The sequence below is a fragment of the Olea europaea genome, chromosome 4, assembly GCF_002742605.1.
Source record: "Olea europaea var. sylvestris chromosome 4, O_europaea_v1, whole genome shotgun sequence".
Taxonomy (NCBI): Eukaryota; Viridiplantae; Streptophyta; class Magnoliopsida; order Lamiales; family Oleaceae; genus Olea; species Olea europaea.
In genome coordinates, this window is record NC_036240.1 from 15994437 (window position 1) to 16017860 (window position 23424).

At 34.1% G+C, this 23424-nt stretch overlaps 1 pseudogene; it reads left to right on the forward strand.

The window, feature by feature from the left end:
• LOC111393090 overlaps positions 1-23424 on the forward strand; it is an 82746-nt pseudogene that overhangs the window by 1244 nt on the left and 58078 nt on the right.

Below are 23424 nucleotides of genomic sequence, written 5' to 3' on the forward strand. Positions count from 1 at the left end.
GAAAGGCAAAGTATTTGTGTCAACAAAGGTTGTTGATGCGTGACGATTTCCAACTAACATTACTTTTGATGTTCAAGATCCGAAATTATGTTCATGATTAAACAACCAACAAATCAAAAGTTGTGATAAGATAGTTTCTACTTAGTTCTAAAATGAAGTCATGTGTTGCTCTAGCATGATGTCAGCATCGATCAATAAGAGCTAAAAGTTTCTGACAATGATGCAAGTTCCAAGTAATGTAAAATCAATCATTGGTTTGATAATGACAATAACTACTCGAACTTACATAAATATAACAAATCGTTCGTTAATTCAATCATGCATTTAGCATGATGTCAGCATCAATCAATAAGAGCTAAAAGTTTCTCACAATGACGCAAGTTCCAAGTAATGTAAAATCAATCATTGGTTTGATAATGACAATAACTACTAGAACTTACATAAATACGACAAATCGTTCATTAATTCGATTATGCATTTCTTACAATTTCAATAACTTACATAAATATGACAAATCATTCATTAATTTGATCATGCAAGATTTGACAATGATGCTTGCTCTTCAGTCAAAGAATTATAAAACATCTAAGCAAAACATATATTATTGATATTGCATATTTTATTGAAAAATAATTCTATTTTATTTCCGTATATCAGACCAAATAGTGTAGATAAGACTAGATTTTCATCCTAAATAGACAAAGAATTATCATTTCATATTTTTATATCTCAAGAATCTATATATCTAACTCTCGATAGGAGAAGGAAATAAAAATATAATATCAACACACTGGCACAATGTGCATATATACAAAAAAAAAAAAAGGAAAAAAAAGGAAATTATCTGAATTGCAGATGTCAATTTTAATCTACCATAATGGTTATTCAGACTATTACCACCCAAATCTTTGACTCTTACTACTTTCATTACAAATTTTGATTTGGAGAAGAAACCCATAAATTTACACATACAGATTCATGAATATATCTGTGTGTTTTTTTAGTTTGGTGAGGTAAATAAATCCCAAACTTAGACACATAGGAGACAAAGACCACATTTAAGGATTGAGTTCCACCTCAATCAAAACACACCTGTATTATGATTCATGAATATATCTGTGTGTGTTTTAGTTAGGTGAGGTAAATAAATCCAAAACTTAGACACATAGGAGACAAAGACCACATTTAAGGATTGACTTCCACCTCAACCAAAACACACCTGTATAGAGTGAAATTAGTTTGTATTCTGAGAATCCAATTCTCTATTATGAATTTATATATTGGTTGAATCCAGTTCAGGCGTATTGCATTTCACCTCTGCAAAGTGGTTTTTTCTTTTTCTTGGTAAGTTTCTTTCCCTGCTTGTTTAACGTGTAGGTATTCAAACTTTTCCCTGAAATTTCCTGCTTTTTTTTCTACATTTTTTTTGGGGAGTATTTATTTGATGAAAAGTACTAGAATCCTTTGCGAAATCATAAATTAGAGGACCTGGCGATGGTGTTTAGAACGGAAAAAAGCTTGAGTTCTGGTTCTTGTTTTTGTTTTTGTTTTTCCTGGTATAAATTCATGGTTTAATCAGAAAAAAAGTAGTTTTGATTTTATTTTCCATTTAATTGTTTGGAATTCTTGAGTGAATATTGCACTGGTGTTTGTTTATATCTAGGATGTATAATCTGCATCATATATCTATGGTTAAAGTTCTTAAATTTATGGCATAATTTTAAAGATTTTACTTTGATGTGAAATAGAGGGTTTCTTGGCATATTTTCAAAATTGGACTTGTGGAAAATGTTTCTCATAAGGATTCTTTATTGAAAATTTTAATTTGAGATTTACTCGTTCGGTCAAAAAGGCATTGTATCTACTGGTTATGGAAATTGAAGAGATTTAAATAAATTTTTCATTTTCTTAAATTGCTCCTATTACATAATCATACCTCATTCTTTCTTTTTTCTTTTTTCCTTATGTTTTCTAATAAAACTGGATTTGATTCCCCAGAATTAAATGTTCTGGTAGAAGGAATTCAAGGCTAGGGAGAAAGGATAAATACTAGTAAAAAGTTTAGATCATTTTTAGTTTGTCGGATCAACTGTTGTTTTGCATAACAAATGTCAGTTATTTTTATCAATTGTTGTGTGGTATTTATAATTCTCTGACTCCAATTCACATTTCTACTCATTGTTTATTATACGCATTAAAAGAAGCACATTCATTTTTATTGGCAAACTCACAGTGGAAAAGTCGTGCTCCCAAAGTATAGGGTTTTCGTTTGATCTACATCGGATTTAGGAATATATGTCGTCAACTGCAAGTATATGCTTGCTAGGATTTTGCTGGATATGTTACATATGCATACTGCATGATCGTTTGCTTCAAGTGTGACATTTCTTAGTGCCCTTCAATGGTCAAGAATCTTACAATACATTTCAGTTGTAGGAATAATTTTAAATTTATAGATTAGTCCTTTGGCTCGTGTATTTTTATGCATATTCTTAGGAGTTATCTCTTTATTTGTCCAAAATATAGATCTTTTTCAAAGGCCACTTGTTTTCTTATTTGCTTTTCTTTACAAAATGCCAGGAGAGCATTGATTTGAAGAATACTTTATGAATATTAGTATGATTACAGTGTTCCATTTTATTGACTGTGTACTCTAATTCCTATATATTCTCCATATATTTTCCTTTTAGCCAGCGATACATATACTTTGCCAGTTTATTTCTTTTCCTTTTCTTGCACACTTGTTACTTTCAATTTTTAGTTATTTAATAATGAGTTTCCCAGATTTAATTTCAATCATGTTTAGTATAACACTTTGTAATTGAATTTTTTTGACATTCTTGATATCTAAACATTCTAATTATTTTGCCAATTGTTATTGTAGCGTCAAGTTTGTCTCTACATTATAAAAATGCTGCAATAGCTCACTTCGTAATACTAATTGTCTTAAGTATACTCTTTTCCCAATTAACTTTGCATGCTAACATTTACAGGAATTCAACAAATCGCCATTTCGTAAAAATAATGGCTCGTAGAGGTTGCACCAATGAAGGCGTCATTGTACCCAACAGTTCAACTCGTACGGGCATGAATCACGGAGTGCTGTCAAACACTGTTGTACGTGATCTGCTTGAGTGCCCCATTTGTATGAACATAATGTATCCTCCAATTCACCAGGTACAATATCTTGTAAGTGATAATTTTTGTTTCTTGGGTACTTCTAACTTGCATAAAGCAATTAAAGTGATTGTGATTTAGGGTTTCAAGACATACTCTTTTATGGCTCTTCCTTGTTCTGAATATTCCGTGTCACCTTCATTAGAATCATTATGTTGCAAGTCTTGTTATCTTTTCCATTCACAAGATATCTTGTTAATAAATTTCCCAGCCTAGAAGATCACTGTATAACTTACCATTCATTTCTCCGTATGTATTCTTGAAAAACCCTCTTGATTATCAGTTTAGGTTACTTTTACTTCTAAAGCTTCTACATATTCATATTTTGATCATTTTAATAGCATTTCTTTTCAGCCTTAACCGCCATATGAACTTCTTGTTAAATGTGGCATTAATTTGTAATCTTAGGAAATAAATAAGGTTACATGCACTTGAATAAAATGTATCAGGAAAATACATGATGCACTTGAAGAAAATGTATCAGGAAAATACATGATGCAAATTCATGAATTATTAGGTGTCCATTTATATTCCCATGTCTCTAGAGTTATCCATGTGGTCCTATAAATAGAGGTCATTCTTGTAGTCTCATAGTAAGAAAAAAAAAAAGAAGAAAACATTATTGAGTGTGCTGTAGCAACTCAAAAACTATCAATAAAAATTCAAGTTTTTCTTCAACACTTCGTTTCCGCACTAACAAATTTGGTATCAGAGCCATAACTTGTGATTGCATTTTTTCATGGCTTTCATACAAACAGCTTCGTTGTTTACATATTCTTCCAGTCAAGTCCCAATCTTCGAAGGCGAGCATTATGAATACTGGAGCATCCAAATGCGAACTTTCTTCATCTCCTTAGATCTTTGGGATTTCATTGACGATGAGGAGTACGAAGAACCATCCGAAGACAATGAAGATTACGAAAAATTGCAAAAAGAATTTAAAAGAAAAGATGCAATGGCTCTCCGCTATATTCAACAAGGAGTCGGGAAATCAATTTTCCCTCGTATCTTTGGTGTTAAAAAAGCCAAAGATGCTTGGGAAATATTGATGCAAGAATTTCAAGGAACGGAGAAAACGATCGCCTTGAAACTTCAATCCTTTTGGAGAGACTTTGATAATCTCCAAATGGAAGAACGAGAATCGGTTCGTGTTTTTTCTTCACGAGTAGCCGAGACAGTAAATCAAATCAAAAGCTGTGGTGACGCAATTACAGATAAAAGAGTCGTGGAGAAAATGTTAAGATGCCTTCCTCCAAAGTTTGACCATGTTGCAGCCGCAATTGAAGAATCGAAAGACTTGTCCAAAATGACCATTTATGAGTTAACCGGGTCACTTCTTGCCCTCAAAGGGATTGTTGGTTTCAAAATAAAGAGATGACAGAAAGAAAAAGTGCAGCAAACTTTTCTCAAGAGAATGAAAAGGAAATTCTGTTTTATTCTCAAAATTATGAAAATGGAGCTCAAAGCCCTTGGTATTTGGATAGCGGTTGTAGCAATCACATGACGGGGAATCGCGACATCTTTGTGGACCTTAATCCAAATATTACTTCACAAGTAATTCTTGGCAATGGAACATCTAGAGATGCGGTAGGAAAAGGCACCATTGCTGTCCAAATTAAAGAAGGTAACAAGAAACTCATCACAGATGTTCTTTATGTTCCCAATCTTTCTCATAATCTCCTAAGTGTTGGACAACTTATTCAAAGTGACTTCTCTGTCCACTTTGATGATGGTGCATGTAAAGTTTTTGACAAAAAGAAAAATATTTGTGTGGCAAATATTGAAATGAAGAACAAGACATTTCCTCTTATGATGCCACTAAATGAGAATTGTGCACTCAAGGCACGAGACGAAGATTTGGCGTATTTGTGGCATTTACGATAGGGTCATCTTCATGAAAGAGGCCTTCGTTTACTCCAAATGAAAAACATGGTGACGGGACTTCCTAACATCCAACACATAGACAAAATGTGCGAAGGATGCGTCTATGGGAAATTGCACAAGTTGTCGTTTCCAAAAACTTCATGGAGAACGAAAGCACCACTTGAGCTTGTGCACTCGGATATTTGTGGGCCAATGCAAACTCCCACTTTTGGAAACAAGAGATATTTTATTCTCTTTGTTGATGACTTCACAAGAATGATATGGGTTTTCTTCCTCAGTCAAAAATCTGAGGCATATTCCACATTTCTTTAATTCAAAGCTCAAGCAGAAAGGCAAAGTGGTTTTTTGATAAAAACTTTAAGGACCGATCGTGAAGGTGAATATCTCTATAATCCTTTCATGGAATATTGCAGAAAAAATGGCATCAAAAGACAATTAACTGTGAGTCGAACTCCGCAACAAAACGGCGTGGCCGAAAGAAAAAATCGCACAATTGTTGAAATGGCAAGAAGCATGCTAAAGGGCAAAGGACTTCCAAATCTGTATTGGGCAGAAGCTGTAAATACGGCAGTATACATTCTCAATCGGTCTCCAACAAAGGCTGTACGGAATAAAACTCCATACGAAGCTTGGAACAAAAAGAAGCCAATGGTTGATCACTTCAAAATATTTGGCAGCATTGCTTATGCTCTTATCCCTTCTCAAAATCGGGAGAAATTTGACGAGAAAGGACAAAAACTTGTCTTTGTTGGATATAGTGATGAATCTAAAGGATATCGGTTATTAGATCCAACTACAAACAAAATTACAGTTTCACGAGACGTTGTTTTTGATGAAGCTGCATCTTGGGATTGGAAAGGGAAAGAAGTTGTGGACCAGACACCATACCATTTTGTTGATCCATTAACATTTCAAGCAGGTCCGTCACAAGTTGGAAATTTAGAGCATAATCCAAACCCTACTCCAAGAAGTGAGGAAGAATCTGATCCAGAAAGCCCTCCAAGAAAGACACGTTCACTACAAGACATATATGAGTCATGTGAACTTGGGTTGTTCTCTAGTGAACCACAATCATTTGAAGAAGCCTCAAAAGAAGTATGTTGGACAAAAGTCATGAATGAAGAAATGTCCACAATTGAGAAAAACAAAACTTGGAAGCTTGTTGCCTTGCCAGAAGGGAAGAAAATCATTGGACTCAAGTGGGTCTATAAAATAAAATACAATGAAGATGGGTCGATCCAAAAGCACAAAGCACGTCTTGTTGCAAAAGGGTATTCTCAACAGCCCGAAATTGATTACACTGAAACATATGCTCCGGTTGCAATAATGGAGACGATTCGTACTGTTTTGGCACTGGCAGCTCAATTGGAGGTATGTGTTTATCAACTTGATGTAAAATCGGCATTCTTAAATGGTGAAATTCAAGAAGAAGTTTATGTCGAGCAACCCGAAGGATTTGAAATCAAAGGACAAGAAGGAAAAGTCTATCGTTTATACAAGGCACTTTATGGTTTAAAGCAAGCGTCGCGAGCATGGAATAGCAAAATCAATAGCTATTTCATCCAAAATGGATTCAATCGAAGCACGAGTGAATCATCTCTATATGTCAATAATCTTGGAAGAGACTTTCTTGTAGTATGTCTTTATGTGGATGATCTTCTATACTTTGGTACAAGTAAAAGCATGGTGGAAGAATTCAAGAAAAAGATGATGAGAGACTTTGAGATGAGTGACTTGGGTCAAATGAAATACTTTCTTGGCATCCAAGTCAAACAAAGCCCGGGAAGAATTTTTTTATCTCAAGAGAAGTATATTGATGATCTTCTAGAAAAATTCAGCATGAACCAATGCAAGCTAGTCTCTACTCCAATGGGGCCGAATGAAAAATTCCAAGTCAATGATGATGCTGAAAAAGTAGATGCTACACTCTACCGAAAGTTAATTGGTTCACTCATCTACCTCAACACAAGGCCGGATATCACTCAATCAGTGAGTTTACTTTCCAGGTTCATGAATGAACCAAGCAAGAATCACTTTACGGCGGCAAAAAGAATTTTGAGATACCTTAAAGGTACAAAAAATCAAGGCATTGAGTTCAAAAAGGAAAATAACTTCAACCTTGTTGGCTACACTGACAGTGATTGGGCAGGCTCACTTGTTGACCGCAAAAGTACATCGGGCTACATCTTTTGTCTTGGAACAAATATTATTTCATGGAGTTCGAGGAAGCAAAGGTCTATAGCACTATCTTCTGCAGAAGCGGAATACATTGCAGCTGCGGATGCCGCTTGTGAAGCAGTTTGGCTTAGAAGAATTCTAAAAGACTTGATGTTTGAACAACAAGAGCCAACAACAATACATTGCGACAATATGTCAGCAATTGCTATGACAAAAAATCCAGTTTTTCATGCCAGATCGAAGCATATTGAACTACGTCATCACTTCATTCGAGATTTGGTAAGTCGAGAAGAAATTTGCATGGAATTTATCAACACAAATGATCAACCAGCAGACATTTTAACAAAGGCAGTCACATTTGACAAGTTCGACAAGATCAAGGAAAAACTCAAGATTACAAATTAAGAGGGGGTGTTAAATGTGGCATTAATTTGTAATTTTAGGAAATAAATAAGGTTACATGCACTTGAAGAAAATGTATCAGAAAAATACATGATGCACTTGAAGAAAATATATCAGGAAAATACATAATGCACTTGAAGAAAATGTATCAGGAAAATACATGATGCAAATTCATGAATTATTAGGTGTCCATTTATATTTCCATGTCTCTAGAGTTATCCATGTGGTTCTATAAATCGAGGTCATTCTTGTAGTCTCATAGTAAGAAAAAAAAAAAAGAAAACATTATTGAGTGTGCTGTAGCAACTCAAAAACTATCAATAAAAATTCAAGTTTTTCTTCAACACTTCGTTTCCGCACTAACACTTCTAGTTCCACTAGCATCGTCATTATGCTGTCAGATAAATTATCGATGTGGTTGAATAAATATTCTTTGGCATATTGTAGTGGATACAGATTCTATGTAGAAACTTATATTCTATTATTAACGGTTTTGCCTCAGGCATGAGATATAATCTGACAGTATGGATCCAGTTATTCCAACTCTGTTCCTTAATGTAACAAAACTTTGATGTTTGTTTGAACAAGTTTTCCACAAAATTTAGTTCTTAGAAATATGAAAATTATTTAGCATCATATTATTCTCATCCCCTTGATGCATAAACGATAATATGAATATATATGGTCCCTATCTGTCAGTCCTTGGTGCAGAAAAATAAAATCACTCTTTTCAAAGCCCATATCATTGCTAAAGTCGCACTATCATTTTCACATGTTCAGTGTTCAAATGGCCACACTTTGTGCTCTAAGTGCAAGTCCAAAGTGCGTTCTTGCCCAATTTGCCGTCAAGAACTTGGGAACATAAGATGCCTCGCGTTGGAGAGAGTTGCACAATCTCTAGAAGTGCCGTGCAGATACGAGTCTCTCGGTTGTCATGATATATTTCCATACAAAAGCAGGTTTAGGCATGAAAAGAGTTGCCAATTTCGCCCATACAATTGCCCTTATGCTGGAGTTGAATGCCCTATCGGTGGTAATATCCTATTTCTCGTGCAACATCTAAAGAATTATCATCAGGTTGATATGCATGATGGGAGTACTTTTAACCACCGGTACGTCATGACCGATGCTCAAGGTGTTGAAAATGCTACATGGATGTTGACTGTAAGTACTCTCTATCATTAGCATAATTTCGAATTTTTCCGTGGTTGAATAAAATTTCGAATTTTAAGATTTGTCGTTGTTGCTTCAAAACGTAAAGAACCACAAAGGTGGAAGTTGCTTAGTTGCCAACTTAACAGCTTTATCAGTCTTCTTAATACCATACATTGACTTTCATCAAGGGCCATTTCACTGAATACGGTAAACAATGTAAATTCCAAGAATCAAGTTTTTGTTTGGTTTTCAGAACACATCCATGTAGTGTTTGTTGTTTATTTCTATCATATTTTTACCAGGAAAAAAAAAAAGTTTCTTCTCCTGCTTTCACTAGTGCCATTGCTGCCATAGCGAAATGCTGGAAGAAATGTACCATGCACTCCTCTTTCATTGTACGTGTCATGTTTCTCAGTTTCTTTATTTATTACTATATCATACAACATAATCCTGTCTCATTTTGAACTCTACATCATCATTTTCTCCATGGTAAATCTTATCAGGAGTAGTTTTTATTAAAACAAATCATTATCTTTGTTCATCTAGGAGCATGTTATTAAGAGATATAATCTCATATCGAATAAAGATGAAAACATAGACTAATTTATAAGGTCTTAGATTACTTCTCTCAACAAAGTTCGACATTTTAAGATGGAACTCCAAACCTTAACATGATATCAGGCCCATTAAACTCTAACGAGTGATTCGATCCACCTTTAAATGATAGAAAGTTGACATGGCAAGGAGTCCCAAGGAGCATTCGTGATAGTCGTGATACAGTTCGAGAAAGCTTGGATGGATTAATCATTCATAGAAACATGGCACTCTTTTTCTCCAGAGATAATAGCCAGGAGCTCAAGCTAAATGTGACTGGGCGTATATGGGAAATACAGTCGTAAATCAGACTTATTTCGTGAATCACGATTGTGGGGTACTTTATTTTTTGCCTTTCTGGGCAGAAACTCTATTAGAATAGTGTATGGCAATTTTCCCATGATCAGGGAGGATATTTTTTAATTTGTCTGTAAATGAACTGAATAAAAGGTGTTGCCTGTGGGCTACTAAAAAGTTTGAACTCTATGGACTTATTGACTTAAAAGGTTTTCTGCAGAATTTGGACAATTTATGAGCTTTTGCTATTGTAAAAAGCTATACTTTTTGCCCTACCCCAAGACCAATGTTCAATACAGGGTACTCAACTTGGCTCGACAATATAATGTTGTTCTTCTTAACAATGTCTAGTATTGTCAATCTACTCTTTGGCAAAAAGTCTTTGAGAACAAGGCCGTCCGATCCCGTGTTCTATAATTTTTCTTTATTCCTTTTTGCATATAAAGGGCTCTGAAGAAGCCTGCAGATTGTTGATTGGGTTTTTTATTGATCCCCAAAGGGCAGGTTCAAAACTTAATTTATTTTTGTAGAGTTGAAAATGTAGTGTATAAATGATTATTACAACTACAATACGAAAACATAAACTCTCAAAGTGAAAAAAATCAAACCAATTGACCAAAAGCTTATTCAACACTACCAATGGAGTGTTCTATGATGTTGAGCTCAGATTTGTACCATACAAAATCATACACCGTCGTCCACGGGAATTGTAATGGACATACCGAGAAAAGGATCCGCCGGAAGCCACCAAGAATTTTGTCGGAGATATGAACTTCTCCCACTTAGTTACCTCTCGATACTCTCTCTTTTATTACGCCAAGTCCAAATGAAAATAAGTGAAGGAGTCTTGTAATTATAAAGTGAAAACCATTCAAAATCAAATTCAAATATTGTACTATGAGCAAGAGTGAATGTAACATGACTAGAAAATAAGAATTGACCACAAGACTAAATCTATCCATTGAATTTAATCTATGGTCCACAATATTCCTAAACTAGCACAATCATTTTCAATCTCTCTAGACCAATTAACTTGTGACATGTGGATGGAACGATCCACCTCACAATTTTTATTTACATATGCTGACATGTGTTCAAAATATTCAACATTTTTGTCACCTAAAGGAAAGCATAGCATTATTTGTCCGTCTTCACAATTTATTGATGCAGGAGGATTCGAGTCAAGTGATGCTGATTTATCAAATTGTACGATGATGGCGTTGAGATATCATGAGATGGCAGATCGGCGCAAAGATGGAAAGTAAATTACCATTATTTTCTTAATTGGGAGATTTTGACGCGTCTTTGGTAATTTGGCCATAACTTTGGCTACGGTTATCGGAATCGCTATTATGACCCCAATTCGAAAAGCTTTCTTCGGCGCGCACGTCGTGGCCACCCAGCTTTGCTTGGTGGACATTAATTTCAAGCCCAAAATCCACTGTTTTCCCTTCCAAAATTCAATTTTAAGTTATTTTTTACTATTTATGGTAATATTTAGTTTCCTTTTTTATATGTTAGAGAACTCGAATTAAGCCAAATTTTTGGCAACTTACTTCTTTTACTTAATATTTTATTTTGGTATAATTTTGGGATTTTGCCATTTTTGGTAATTTTCCAATAATTTCGTATTTCGCAGCTATTTAACCCGGCTTGTGGGTTAGTTTTCGGCATTCTGCATTATTAATAATATTGAGTTGAATTGAGAGTATTTTCTCTATTTTTTGGGCGTTTTCTATCGTTCTTTTCTTGCGAATCATCTGCTACAACAAGCCAATAGGATAATCACTATCCTACCCTGCGTCATTTATTTATAAAGGAAAAATCATATCCAACCGGAAAAAAAATACAAATAAATAAAAAACGAAAAAAAGAATTGATTGCTTCTAGATCAGTTTCTTGCTTTGCTCACAAAACTAATAGTTCAATTTTCACAATTTCAATGAGAACAGATTTCGTTTGATTTCTTAAAAACTTCGACCATGGCTTCATCCACTACCACCCCTTACCTAGAACGTTGTATTCCATTTTTTTTTCCTGTTTAATTCTTTCACCAAATTTTTTGAACTTTCTTTCCACAACTATGAGTTCACACATTTGTCACAGCCCATAATCATTCATTGAATATAATCCGAAATCGACCTTCAACACCAACCTTTAAATTTGCCTAGTTGTACCTATTCTTTACCGGTCATTATTACACATTAGCATTTAAACAAAGAAAATGTTATGTATTAAAAGTAGTGTTTAGTATCAGATTAGTTGATCCAGTATCAAATTATATGGGATCCATTATCACCTAAATTGGGACTAAGCACCACTTAAAAATAAGGGATAGTTTCATAAATACCCATAAAATTAGGGACATTTAGAAAAATCATGCTAATTGTTATGTTGAAGTAAAAAATACTGTCTATTTTTTTCCCCAACAAACGCCAGATTTCATCTTCTTAACCAATTATCCCACCCTTCATCCTACCATCTGACACACAACCAGAACCTTACCCGCCCCAAGCCACGTAATTCTATTGACAGACTTTTTATATTGTGTACTTGTTTGAATTGATAATAATTCATTTTTCATTCTACTAATTATTTTTAGTTATTATATATTGTTATTCAGATTTGCTAACTTCGTTAAAATTTAGAAATAGCAACAATTCTATAAGAATTTGATTAAAAATAAAAAAAATTGATAAAAACTAAAAAAATGACAAATACTAAAAATAGTGATAGAAATTTAAAACAGTGATGGACGCGTAAAAAAATAAATTCTATAAAATAAAAAAAGTGATACACTCAAAATATTCTACAAATTCAAAAAAGTGAAACACTCAAAAAGTGACAGATGCTTAAAAAATAAATTCTACAAATTCAAAAAAGTGACAATCAAAAAGTGACAGAATTTCAAAAAAAGTGATATAGACAAAAAAGTGACAGATGTTAAAAAAATAAATTCTACAAATATGAAAAAGTGACAGCAATTCAAAAAAGTGACAGAATTTCAAAAGGAGTGATTGACGTTCAAAAAAATAAATCCTACAAATTCAAAAACGCGACACTAAAAAAGTGACAGCAATTCAAAAATTGACACACTCAAAAAAATTCTACAAATTCAAAAAAATGACACATTTAAAAAGTGACAGAATTTAAAAAAAAAAAGTGACAAACGCTCAAAAAAAATTCTACAAATAAAAAAAATGATACACACAAAAATGTGACAGACGATAAAAAAAGTAAATTCTACAAATTCTAAAAAGTGAAAGAAATTCAAAAAATGACGCACTCAAAAAGTGACATAATTTCAAAAAGTGTAACATATGTTTGAAAAAAAATTCTACAAATTCGAAAAAATGACAGCAATTCAAAAAATTGATAGACACTCAAAAAAATTCTACAAATTTAAGAAAATGACAAGTTCAAAAAAGTGATAGATGCTCAAAAAAATAAATTCTACAAATTTAAAAAAAGTGACAAAATTTCAGAAAAAGTGACAGATGCTTAAAAAATAAATTTTACAAATTCAAAAAAAGTGATAGATGTTCAAAAAAATAAATTCTACAAATTTGAAAAAGTGACGCACTCAAAAAATGTGATAGCAACTCAAAAAAGCGACACTCAAAAAGTTCTACAAATTCAAAAAGGTGACACACTCGAAAAAGTGACAAAAATTTAAAAAAAAGTGATAAATGTTACTTTTAAAAAAGTGACACATTTTTTTTTTATAAAAAAGTGACATGTGTCACTTTTTTAATAAATGTGACATTGTTTAATACGACATATGATGTCACTTTTATTATTATTTTTTAAAAAAATGATGCTTGTCACTAAAAATGTGACAAAAATAAAAATGATGACTGGAAAAAGTGACAAATATTAAAAAAATGATAAAAATTAAAAAAAGTGACGGAAGTTTAAAAAAGTGACGAATTCAAAAAAAGAAAGTAACACAAGTTCAAAAAAGTTACACCGATTAAAAAAAGAGATACACACTTTTTTGACAACATTAAAAAAGTGACAATGCATTCCACCTCCTCCTCCTTCAACACATACACAATGACTGTAAACTTTGTGTGTGGAGTGATAGTCCTAGGATTAGACAAAAGCCATTCTCCTCTGGTTATCTACCTTTTGAGAGCCTCCCAAGTATCAACAACAACCCCACATTGTCCCCAACCATTGTCTTGTCCAAAGTCTTTTGAAACATCTCAACAACAGTCACAGACTCACAATAGTATTCCTGATCTCTCTTAACTTGACAATATCTTCTTCTTTTTTTCTATTAAAAAGATTTGCATCTATCGAAATCTCTCAAATGTTGGCAGGGGTTAATAGGAAAGCAACAATTTTCTTCAAAAGATACTAAAACTCAAAATCCTGATTGTTTACAAGCTGGTACACAGCAACAAAAGGAGCAATAATTATTTATTACATGCCATATTAAACTAACATATCACAAGGAAATAGAAAGATGCATGTTCAACCAACCAAGAGCCCTTGAATCTAATAGGAAGAAAAACTAGGGGTTTACAATCAGATGCTTTTTCGGGTGAAGCGTAATCGAGAGGTGAGTAAAAGAGGATGGCGATCATGGCTCCAAGAAGAATGTCGTATTGCACCACCTTTGCCAGCTTCATAACCAGCGGCTCTCCCTTCAATGTGCCCATCTTCAAATTCTTCCATTTTGCTCTCAGAATCTGACTGTATCTACAATTTCCTAAATCCTAATCTTCCAACTCTAGGGCTGAAATGAAAAGAAGATAATGAAGCCGAACGCATACGAAGGGAAGAAGAAGAAGAAATCGAGGGAAAGTAGATTGGAAACGAAAATTAAAAGTCGGAATCTATCACCTTGCTGGAGAAGGATGCCGACAATTTCTACTGAATGATGAGTCTGAATATGGCGGGTTAGTTTTGGGCTTGTTAACTGGCTTGTGATTTTGGGACATAATTTTTACTATCTTTTAAGATGTTTAGTTAATTAAAGAGTATTAATCAAAACAATTTGAAAAGGAGGGTACAGGGCCTAATTTCCTTTAAAAATAATGTGATATTGAGTCCATTACCATCTATTAGGACTAAACATCACTTATGCTAAATAGCACTACTGACAAAAACAATCATTACCCGAGAATGGGGTCAGATCGGGTCACGTGGGGGCTGGGTTGGGAAAGAGAAGACAAGTGGGATAAAAATTGAAGGTTTGATCTTTTTTCATACATTACATGAAATAATATTTATTAAGAACATATGTCAATTACTTGGATTTAACATTGCGTTATAACTAAATTACTTTATTAAGAATAATGAGTTTGTATCCATACATATTGCAAAGCTCGAGCTAAATAGTAATGGTTGAAATAGGGACAATACAATTACGTCTCATTGCACCGTGTACAGTTGATGTTCAGTTTAGTCATTCATTAGTACGATGTCAACTACCAGCTCAAAAGAAAGGCAAAGTATTTATTCCACAAATATTATTGGAGGCGTGACAATTTTCCTTTTGATATTACTTCTATTATTTGAGATCCGAGATTATGCGCATGATTAAACAACCAAAAAATTAAAAATTGTCACAAGATAGTTTCTAGTATAGAGTTTTAAAATGAAGTCATGTAGCATTAACATGCTTCCAACGTTTATCAATAAGAACTAAAAGTCTGCGACAATGACGCAAGTTCTAAGTAACATCAAATGACACATTAATTTGACAACAACAATTATTACATGAACTCACAAATACGACAAATTATCCATCAATTCGATTGTTGCATGTCGCACCTTTTCAATACCTAAGTGTTCATCTTGGAGATCAAACACTTAATTCTCGTGACATCAAACCTATTGTACAAGAATTGATATCGCACTTACTCGTCAAACCAAAGCGTTAGAGAACATCTAAACACAATATAAATTATTGATAGTACACATTGTATAGAAAAATTAAACTATTTTATTTCTATGTTTCATACCAAATAATTTAGATAAGAGCAGATTTTCAATGTAAATAGACAAAGAATAACCAGTCCATATTTTCATAATCGCAAGAATTTACATATCTAACTCTCGGTAGGAGAGAGAAAATAAGATCATAATATAAGCACACAGGCACAATGTGCATATATACACAAAAGTGATATTATCTGGACCGTAGATGTCAATTTTAAACCACGATAATGCCCAAATCTTTGACTCTGACTACTTTCATTACAAATTTTGATTTGGAGAAGAATCCCATAAACATATTCATACAGATTCATGCGTATATGTGTGTCTTTTTAGTGAGGTGAGGTAAATAAATTCAAAATTTATGCACATAAATATAGGAGACAAATGAAGGTCATCACCGACAATGAGGAAGCTCCAAAAATTCTCTAGAAAATTGGTGATGATTCCTTGCTAATCAAATTCCTTAATCCTTAAGAATGCCTAGAAGATGCTAGATGAATCCAATTATTATCACCACCATCATTTATGGATGTATCTAGAATTAGGATTAACTTCATCACCGTCATACTAGAACCATCCATTAACACCTATAAATACAAGGAAGCTGTGTGCATTATGGATGTATGAGTGATGAGAGAAAGTGTGCAACGACAAGTGAGAGTTATTAATACTCCATTGAGCATTATTAGTGGTTTGAGTATTAAATTGTGTAAGTAATTTTACATCAATAAAATAATTTTCTTTTGAGGTTTAAATTCAACAAGAAAAACCATATATAAGGATTGAGCTCCACCTCAATCAAAACTCACATGGATTTTGCCCTGTATAGAGTGAATTTATTATGTATTCTTAGAATCCAATTCTCTATTACAAATTTATACATGGGTTGTATACAATTCAGGCGTATTGCATTTCGCCTCAGCACAGTGGTTTTTCCATTTACTTGGTATGTTTCTTTTGCTGCTTGTTTAGCTTGTAGATATTAAACTTTTTTCCTGAATTTTCTGCTTACTCCTCATGGGATAGGCACCAGTCTTAGGGAAAGTGGCAGGGGCTTCGATTGGGGGAACCTGGACACAACTCCTGCCATAGTTTCTAATTTGGACTTGTTGAAAATCTTCCTTTGGAGGATTCTTTATTGAAAAATTTAATCTGAGATTTACTCATTCAGTCCAAAAGCATTGTATATACCAGCTCTGTAAAGTAAAGGATGTCTTTAGATTGTTTTCTTCTTTATTGCTTCTATTACTTGAGGAAGCCGCTTTCTGTGATTTTTTTTTAATTTTCTTTTTGCTTATGCTTTCTTCTAAAATCGAATCTTTGATTCCCCAGAATTAAATGTTCTGGTAAAGAATTCAAGGCTAGGGAGAAAGCATATGTATTACTGAGAAAATTTAGATCATTTTTTATTTCTTGGAACAACTATTATTTTGCATAAAAATATCGGTTCTTATAAATTGTTGTATGATATTTAGAATTCCTTGACTCCAATTAATATTTTCTATTTATTGTTTGTTGAACGCATTAAATTGGATTCATTTAGATCAAGGAGCATATTTGTTTTTCTCGGCAAAATCAATGCGGAAAAATTGTGCTCTTGAAGCATAGAGTTTTTGATAGAAGCTTCACGTACAAGGTAGGGGGTTCACAAAACCCCTACCAAATACTCACAACACAGGGGAGTGGGTGAGGTTTTTGGGTAGTTTTTCACATGGGGGGGGGGTCACTGGTGTGAGTATCGATAAGGGTTCCCCCAACCTTGGTAAAATAGCAAAATTCAAGGTTTTTTGTTTGGTCTATGTCAGATATAAGATAATTTGTCTGTCAACCACGTGTATGTGCAGGGCTAGCCCTAGGACCAAACCACCTAGGCAAGGGCCTCAAAATTTTGACTTGGGCCCAGGACCTCAAAATACTAACTCCAAAAAAAGAACGCTTAATTTATAGCAATATTTTTACAATTGACACAAACCATGTGAAGAAGAAAAATTGAAGCGGTTTCTTGAATCCAATCTTCTCTCCAATTCAATTCTATTCCTTTGAACTTTGATTTGAGCCCACTTCCTTCATTGTGAATTTAGAAAAGGGTTGCAGCTTGCTCCAATATCCATCTTCAGATTTCTTGATTTTCCTAGAGCCATCAAAAGTCACCGAAAACAAAGAGTATGTCTGTACGTGTTCGGTGTTCCAAACAGCCTTAACCACTATTTTTTTGTAAGCAATGTTTTCATTTTTCTATAATGTTGTTGTTGTGAGGTTTCTGGGTTTGTCGATCTAACATGGTAATTTAGAAATTGAAATTTTGAATGGGCACACCACACATCGAATAATTGATACCCTATTCGATGTCACAGTAGCTTTTGCCATAATTCACATTTGACTTGAATTGTTGTTCTTATCTTTGTTAAATTGGATAGAAAGGTATAAGAAAATTTGGGAGTTGCCCATTTGGATTTAGTGAAGATGGCTTCTTGCCTCCTTCACTACTTAACTGTTTGTTTAGAAGGTTTCCTTGGTATATAGGCCAGCTACATGATTATTGGATACGCTGATTTTGGTTATTTTAGAAAAAATTCCCATTGAATTCCTTTTACTAGACCCAATCAAGGCATAATGGATTCCCAAACAAAATTCACATTCTGCTTTCAATTTGATGACTTGGGAAGTTTTTTTTTTTTTGTGCTGATTGAATCAGTGAAGTCTTTGACTAGAAGGATTGATGATGGGGAATATATTGTAATCTAAGTTGAAGCTAGGATTCAAATTTCTTGTTTGTTCTTGTGTATAACATTTTTCGGACCTGACTAATTACCAGAAACAAGGTTAACCATTGACAGGAATGATTACTTGTAGGACTCAAAGTATAGGGCCTCAACATAAGTTGTCGCTTAGGGCCTCCATATTCTCAAGGCCGGCCCTATGTATGTGCTTACTTGGGTTTTGCTTGATATGCATCCTCATGATTGTTTGCTTCAACTGTAAGATATCCTAGTGCCCTTCAATGGTCCACAAGAATTTTACAATGTATTTCGATGGTAAGGATAATTGTAAATTTGTTGATTTAGTCCTTTTGCTCAGGCTTAAGGAGTATTCAGCCTTGGACTTCCAATAATTGGTGACCTCAGGAGCCAAAAATAGTTCCTCTTTTTTTACTTGATCAAAACATAGATTTTCTTGAATGACATCTTGTTTTCTTATTTTTTTCTTTTTATTATAAAATACTCAGGAGAGCATTACATTTTGAAGAATACTTTATGAATATTAGTCTGATTATATTTTCCTTTTAACAGCGATACACAAACTTTGCTAATTTATTGATTTTTCTTTTCCAGCTCACTTGTTACTTTCCAATTTAAGTTTTTGAATAATGAGTTTCCAATATTTGATTTCAATCATGTTTTGATAACGCATGGGTAATTGAACTTTTTCTACATTCTTTGATATCTAAACATTGTAATTCTACCAGTGTTTATTGTAGCATCAACGTTGTCTATTAATTCACTTCTTAGTACTAATTCTCACAAGTATTCACAATTAATCAACTTTGCATGCTAACATTTACAGAAATTTAATAAATTGCCATTTTGAAAAAACAATGGCTCTTAGAGATAGCACCAATGAGGGCATTATTGCACATGACAGTTCGACTTGTATGGGCGTGAAGCATGGAGTGTTGTCAAAAACTGTTGTGGGTGAACTGCTTGAGTGCCCCGTTTGTATGAACATAACGTATCCTCCAATTCACCCGGTAGGATCTCTTTTAAGTGATAATTTTCATTTCTTGGGTACTTCTTGTTGGAATGCGAAAGTGGAATTATCCATAAAATAAAAAAAATTCTTTAATTAAATAAATAAGATCATCTAGATGTTCACGTGTGTGTTATATAAAAAACAAAGGATTCAAATTTTTACCTAAATTCGATGGTCAATTCTTAAATAAATTATGAATCACGAACTTCCACCTTTTTGGATCACGAACTTCTTGCTTTTAATTTCAAGAACTTGATGATTCAAACCTCCAAATATTCTATGGTATTCTCCAAAGTCAAAACTACACCAATGAATGAGCACCTTCTTTTAATTAAATCAAGAAACTAATTCTTAAAACTGAACAATTGAAAAAATCAAGAAAAATAATCTTCTCTCTCTCGAAATTTGAACACATTGGAATTATGTATTATTATTGTTGTACAATTCCTTAGGATGTCTAAGTTCCATCTAATTTCTATCTCTATCCTTGTATAATAATAATTCCACATTCAAGTAGGAGTTCTAATTAAAATCCAAGTAGGATATTCAATTAAAGTCTAAATCCAATTAGTTTATATATAATTATATATGCACTCATGGAACTTCAATTACAATTATAATTAACTTTACAACTTTCGTAGTAATTACAACTAAATACAAAACTTTATTATAATTACAATTAAGCCCAAAATTATTATAATTACCATAATTAAATTTCAATACTTTATGGTGCTACCATAGGGACCTGATCAGACATATATTATCTAAGTTTCAATAATTAGATCATGTCTAATCGACTCTAGACCATCCAATCTAATTATTAGTCTTTGTTTTTTTCACTAAAAGCAAAAGACTAAACTCTTGAAATATATAATATCACATAAGTCAATAAATCTGTAATACTTTCTTTTGACTTGCTATATATGTATTTTATCCCTGTTTGAGATTCGATAATTAGGTACGAGTGTAAATGACTGTCTTGCCCTTCTAATTATTTTCACTAATTTAAGTTTCATTTTCTTCAACGGTTTTGTGAACTAAACACAGTTGTCGAATTTTAGTCGTCGTCCAACACTGAACTCAGATCTTAACTGTTCAATAGAAAATACTAAGTAATCACTCTACCTATTTTCTAGGGTGACGGTTCTCGACACGAATTCATGTTTCCTATTTCGCTCATTCTCAAGTTCCCAACTTATTGAGATTGTTGACATCCGAACTCCAATCTAATAAAAACAGGTCGCTAACCCCACCTAAGTTAAATATGAGTTCGGTCCTTACTCCCAAGTTGGACAATCCTGCTGTTATCTCAGAAAAAATCATGATTACCCCCTATCACATCACCCTATCAATCAAATACATTTGCCACAGATGACATCATCACTGTCCTTACTCCCAAGTTGGGTACGAGCTGCAGCCATACACCCGAAACGAAATTGTGGCCTTCATTAGACAAAACAGTGATGTCTTCACCTGGAATCATGGGGACATGAGAGGAATAAATCCCAACATCGATGCCCACAAATTACAGGTGGATCCTTTAGTTCGGCCAAAGCAACAAAAACGACGACCTCTGAACCCTAAAAGATATGAAGCACTCAATAAGGAGGTGCAAAAACTATTGCATAACGGTTTCCTCCGTGAGGCCAAATACCCAAAGCGGGTCACAAATTCGGTCCTTGTGAAAAAACACAACGGAGATTGGAGGGTATGCATAGACTTTACCAACCTCAACAAAGCATTCCCAAAAGAAAGTTTTCCTTTACCAAGAATAGATCAAATGGTGGACGCCACTACCGGACACGAACTACTAAGCTTCATAGACGTGTACTCCAGATATAACCAGATATCGATGTACGGCCCAAATCAAGAACATACCTCGTTTATAACTGACCGAGGTCTTTACTGCTACAGAGTAATGTCATTTGGTCTCAAAAATGCTGGTGCGACCTACCAACGACTAGTGAATTCCATATTTTCCCAACAAATCGAAAAAATAATGGAAGTGTATGTTGACGATATGCTGGTCAAAAGCATCAAGGCCAAGGATCACTGTTAGCACCTGACCAAGATGTTTGATATACTGAGGAAGTATGGAATGAAGTTGAACTCAAGAAATGTGCTTTTGGGGTTAGCTCTGGAAGATTCCTGGGTTACATTGTGAACAACCGAGGAATCGAGGCAAATCCTGAAAAAATACAAGCTGTCATCCAAATGAGGCTTTCAACTAAACCTAGAGAAGTACAAAGTTTAACAGGAAGGATTGCCGCCCTCAGCCGGTTTGTCTCCAAGCCTATTGACCGTTGCAAACCCTTCTTTGACACTTTACGACGAGGAAAGAAGTTCGAATGGACCAAAGAATACCAGGACGCCTATAACAAGCTAAAGAGACAACTAGCTCAGCCTCCGTTGCTTTCAAAACCTAAGGTCGGCGAGGTCCTGAAGATTTATTTATCTGTTTCAGAACACGCCATTAGTGTGGTTCTAACCCAAGAAGAGAACGGTGTTCAACACCTAGTCTACTATGTAAACAAGGCGCTTCACGAAGCCGAACTCAGATATTAACCTGTAGAGAAACTGTCATTCACCCTCCTGATGGCCGCGCGAAAACTAAGATCATAGTTAGAATCCACGCCGGCCAGTCCGACACAAAGCTCAACCTTTTCTCTAGTCACTACCTTTGTCATCATATCAGCTGGATTCTTCTCTGTATGAATCTTCTCCAACAATATCAATTGTTCTGCCACTACCCGTTGTAGCCAGTGATATTTGATATCAATGTGCTTCGTCCAAGAGTGATAAGTAGCATTTTTGCTCAAGTTTAATGTACTATGACTATCACAATTAACTACATACACATCTTGCTTCAAACCCAAATCTTGGAGAAATCGTTTCATCCAAAGCATTTCTTTTGTTGCTTCAGTTGCTGCAATATACTCAGCCTCAGTTGTAGATAAGGCAACACACTTTCATAAATTGGACTGCTATGAGATAGCCCCCCTGCAAAAGTAACCAAATATCCTGAAGTAGATTTTCTACCATCAAGATCACCAGCTATGTCTGCATCTGTAAAGCCCTCCAAAATTGGTTTCGAACCTCCAAAAGTCAAGCACATTTTAGAAGTACCTCTCAAATATCTAAAGATCTATTTTACTGCATCCCAATGATCTTTACTGGGATTAATAAGAAACCTACTGATTACTCCAACTACATGAGCAATATCTGGCCGTGTACAAACCATAGCATACATCAAACTCCCAACCGTAGAGGAGTAAGGAATTTTTACCATTCTTTCTTTATCTTCCACCTTAGAATGACAAGTCACTTTACTCAGTTTGAAGTGACTACCAAGTGGTGTCCCAACAAGTTTAGCATTATTCATGTTAAACTTTCCAAAACTCTCTCTACATATTTCTCCTGTGATGACCATAACTTTCTGGCTTTCTTATCATAACAAATATACATTCCCAAAATTTACCTTGTTGGTCCAAGATCCTTCATGTCAAACGACTTGAATAGATCTACTTTCAAACTGCGAATTAACTGAACATCCTGTCCCACTATCAACATATCATTTATATATAACAAAAAGATGATGAAGTTACCACCATGAAATTCTCTGACATAAACACAGTGATATGCATTTGTCTTGGTATAACCATGACTCATCATAAATGAATTAAACTTCTTATACCACTGTCTTTGAGCCTGTTTCAATCCATACAAACTCTTTTTCAACTTGCAAACCATATGTTCTTTTCCTCTTACTTCAAATCCCTCTAGCTGAACTATGTAGATTTCTTCCTCCAAATCACTATGGAGAAAGGCGGTCTTGACATCTAACTACTCAAGCTCAAGATCCAAACTAGCTATTAAACCCAAAACTACTCGAATAGAAGTCATTTTGACAATAGGAGAGAATATCTCATCAAAGTCAATCCTTTTCTTCTAACTGAAGCCTTTTACCACCAATATACTTCACTAGCTTTTCACCATCTTTCTTCAACTTCAACACTCATTAATTTTTCAATGCCT